The sequence below is a fragment of the Sycon ciliatum genome, chromosome 10 (genome assembly GCF_964019385.1).
Source record: "Sycon ciliatum chromosome 10, ocSycCili1.1, whole genome shotgun sequence".
Lineage (NCBI taxonomy): Eukaryota > Metazoa > Porifera > Calcarea > Leucosolenida > Sycettidae > Sycon > Sycon ciliatum.
In genome coordinates this window covers 26,876,100-26,880,943 of record NC_088652.1, presented here as the reverse complement: position 1 = coordinate 26,880,943, position 4,844 = coordinate 26,876,100, and positions in this window count along the sequence as shown.

Sequence of the window (4,844 nt, the reverse complement as noted above, 5' to 3'; positions counted from 1 at the left end):
TATCATGATGGTCTGAATACGTTGGATAGGGAGGGATGGTGGGGGGGGAAAGAAACACTGCAGAAGGACGATCTGTTGTCTGGAAGAACACAACAGGGCAAGCAAGATTTTTTTCTTTTCAGCAAAACGAGTTGGGTGCCATCATTTTGTGATTATGCAGCAAAACATAGCGCATGACGTCAGTCTTGAAGGCAGTATAGAGCCATGCAGTGCAGCGTGTGAGCTACATGTAGCTCGGACGAGTACTAGCACAGCTAGCACCCTAAATTTGGTGTCGATGGGATCTTTCAAAGACGATACTGTGTCCGAACTGGCTTTTCTGACAAATGGAGAGGTGAATCCGTTGTTATATGTTTTGAGCTAACCAGGCTTTAATGGTGTTGGGGCGGCGGTTCAATCCTGTGACCTGTGACAATCGCTTATGGCCAGAGATGCCCTACAACTCAGCACTCTACCACTAGTGGTTATCCGAGCAGTTACCGTTCAATATTTTCCGCAGACTTAGAAACTCACGTCTAGTGTGAATCCACACAAGCTGGTGGGATACAAGGAAGGTACAAGATGTTCAAAAAATTAACGTACATGACGTTTCCTGTTTTAATTGTGCTGTTTGTACATAGTGTGGAACTCACAATATTTTTTCGCTTATATCTTTCTTAACACTTAGCTCCACCGACATTGTCAACAGTTATAACGTGACGAGTTAGCAAGAGCACCACATCCATGCTTAGAACGGGGCGTACTTTAATCGATTGCGTAACAAATGCCCCGTACTACCTAGACCATATCACAGGAGACCATATAAACCATGCATCTATTCATAGCAGACACTTTGTGTTCTTCGATTCTAACAACAAAGTGTCTCAGATTGCATCACCTCTTGTCACGTGATGCAGACTCCACACGAAGCTTGGCTGATCCCATGTCAAGCGTTTAGGTGAAGAAAAATATGGAAATAGAGATAGTGTGTGTGTGTTTCTGTGTGTGGAGGGGGGGGGGGGGTGGGTGTTTGTTTGTGTGAGTGTGCATGTGTGTGTTTGCGGGCGTGAGAGCATGATGTGAAAAGATCATAATGTGTCACTAAAATGTAAGGATGGACTCGGATGAAGAAACAAGGATAAATTTATAGAAAAGAAAAAAGACCAAGGAACTACTAGTTACGCTATAATGTCGGTAAACGTCGGTCAACGTCGGTAAACGTCGGTAAACGTCGGTAAACGTAGGTCAACGTCGGTAAACGTCGGTCAACGTCGGTCAACGTCGGTAAACGTCGGTCAACGTCGGTAAATGTCGTGCAAATTTATCGCATGAGCTGATTGTTAAGTATTTGGTCGTGTTTGTGATAGTTATAGAGCAGGTCGTAGGTAAAAGTTAGTGGCTAGAAATAGACGTGCCAAATTATCAAAGTATTCATGTACTTATTCCGGAAACACAGTTGCTACTGTTCACAGTACTAATATCCTAGCACAAGTTGTTTCTGCTCTATGGATTATTGCTATTGAATTCGGATACTTTGCCCTACATGGCAAGAGAATTGCGTTTCGAAGAATTCTTGAAGTAAGTGGATCATGGATGATTGTGACTGGACTTCGGATGGAAGTGCCGACTCTGATGCACTCTCACCACTTCCACCATTAGTGCTATGGACCAGCACAAGGTCAACTGGGTATCCCCCACAGCGAAATATACCATTTTACGGTACGACTTACACGGCTCATCACCACGCAAAACCCAATAGCGGTAACCCAGACAAACATCACATCTCACACGTCATGAACGCATCCATTCTGGAACGACGCTGTTTTCGTGTAAAGTATGTGGAAAGTCTTTCTCTCGGAAATCCAATCTAACGGCACACGAAGGAATCCATCCCTGAGAGAAACTTACCAGCGACTGTGACAAGTCTTTCAATGGTAAAAAACACTTGGAAGACCATGCAAAAACACCGTTGAACAAAAGACTTCTTTCCCAGATTATGGAAAATGTTCATTATAAGTACGCTTTGAAATGCAAGTAGTCCAATCTGAACTCCATGCAAAAGTCACTCCTTACATGCTGACTTCCATATTTGAAACATCACAAACATTATCATTATCATTGTTTTAGAGGTGATATATTGTACAGTTTCTAGGAATGTTACTCAATGCACTTCGTACACGTATTTCCATATCTACCATTCACAACAAAAAACATTTGAGCTGATCATGTGGCTCGTGTTTTATAAAATCTCTACTTTTTCGCGCCTCTTTACTCTTCCGCACGCATGCTGGGTATGGATCCTTTCCCTAGAAGAGACGCTGTGCTGTTTTGAAGTAGGCACATGATGCTAAATATGTGAGATAGTTTATTCCTGTATGCAGATGTCTACCTCTGGTCTCATTTGTATAGAACCGTTCAAGTCCCCGTCAAAACATTTAAAATCTTCTAATAAAAAGATTATCTCAATGTTCATCTGCTCGAGGGAAATGTGTAAACGGGAAAAGGACAGTGACCACCAGGACTCCAACCTGATACAATCGATTATGGCCAGCGATGCTCTACCACTAAGCACTCTACCACTACTAGTCATCCAAGCAGCGTCTGCTCAACATTTTCCTCAGACTTAGAAACTCCCGCTTCCTGTGAATCCACAAAAATCTAGTGGGACGCAAGGAACGTACATGACGTTTCAGGTTTAAATATGGTTTGTTTACATCGTGCGAAACTCAGGATATTCATGATACAAGTGCACGACGACGAAGGTTGACACTTCGTTCAGTGGCTTCTCAACTTTTCTTACGTAGTCTCGTTACCTTTTTGCGTTTCCTCTTGTGGTTTTATTGCACTTGTATCATGATATTATGTGACATTTCTATCACCTTAGGATATGCATTCCGCTTATATCAGATTCTTTCTTCAAATTTAGCTCCACCGAAATTTTCAACAGTTCTAACGTGTCAAGGTTGCAAGAGGACCATACCAATGTTTAGAACAGGGCATAGTGTAATAGATCATGTCACGTATACCCGGCACTACCTATTATCACTACAAAGACAACTAATTGCACAGTAAGCTTTTCATTATGTCGACATGTATGTGTAAAATGTTGTACGATTATCGCAAGGCACACAACGAAAGGGAAAGCGAGGATTTGTTCAGAACTGTTTTCTTGTTTCAATCATCAGTGAATCTACGTAACAATGGAATGGGGACTACTTGAAACTAATCTTATATTGATAGATAAAAGTGAAAGAAGGGGAAAAAGAGCGAAACAAAAAAGGTGATAATCGTACAACATTTTACACATACATGTCGACATACATGTATATGAAATGCTTACGGTGAAATTAGTTGTCTTTGTAGCTATATTAAAACTCCTGTCTCCGAAACGCTTGTTCACTAATAATACTACAAAAAAATGTATTGGCTACGGATGCACCTGCGAATTAGGACATGTGTCAAAAAGTATTAAACGTTTTCTTTCCCTTCCTCTCAAAATACTACGGGAATGATGAAAATATGCTAAGAGACTACAGCTATAAAGAAAAGAATTTCCGAGATACATCACTCCAATAATTTGTAGAAGTGACAAGGGAAAAATTGATGTGAATAGTCAAGAAAACAGTATGCATAATCCAATCAGTGACAAAAACGTAGTGACAAGAAAAAGAGAGAAAATATCAAGAGATTATGGGATCTATTTCGCATCTTCACGAAGAACAGTGCCAAACAACTGCAAAGACAACACATTCTCCTTCTGAACACAAAGCTCAGGTCCTAACTAACATATGTACAAAGCTTCCAACACGGCAAGGACATTTTCTCTCCTTTTCTTGCCACTACGTTTTTGTCGTTGTCCTTGAAATGAAAATGTATTTTTTGATCAGTAGTTGTAACCCTCATGCTGAACAGTTGCTTTCTGTTTCGTAATTTTTTTCATATCTCTATATCTGATATTTGGGTTGGCATAACTTCTCCCCGGTCAGACTGTTCCGACCGGAAAGGGTGGTGGAAGGTGTTTACATCTAGATCGTTCAAGCAGCATGCATGCCAGATATCTTTTACTAGTGGTGTTTGGACATAGTGGACAAATCAATATATTCATTGGGTTGAAATCATCTGAGGAAAATTGGTTGCTCCCCACAACAGAGCTCCCGCTTTCCGCCGACCGACTTGATACCTGGCTAAAGAGTGGTGATATTTTGCAGGCTAGCTTGATTCGAAGTTTCGGTTTACTTCTTATGTGCTCTTGGTGGCAATCATGAGTCGATTAAAATCAAGGCAGTAGGCGTATAGAGCAAGCCCCGGTATGAGGAACAAAACCTTCCCATATGAAGTAATCGACGAAGTTGCTAACATTTATCCCCTGTTGGTATCTTCGTTACTTCTGTCTTCACCACAACGTGCATCACCAACTGTAGCAAGGACAATAACACGCGGGAAATACATTAGCTGTAGTTTTAATTTTCATGTTTTTAGTGCGCACGCAACACACTCTTTTGTCTTTTCATTGCGTGAACCACTGTAACGGGATAAAAGAACAATGATATTCAATGCATATCAGTGCCGAAAGCGGAAGCTAATGTTGAAGATCATGACATTGTCACATCTTGTAAACCCTTCCTATAATATCTCCCTCGAGGCTAAAGAACCTCCATAAAACTGGGAATCAATTCATATATACTTAGCAACAAAGACTCTCTGTTGCACTTTCTCAAGTCTGGTGCGTGCCATGCATGTTTCACATTTTTCGATTCCTAACGAGGTGTGAAGGTAAAGACGAAATTTGAGAGATAGTTCATGGTGGGGAATTCTGTATGTATGTGTAAGTGTGTGTGTGTCTGCGCGCGTTACATGAAAAGAAT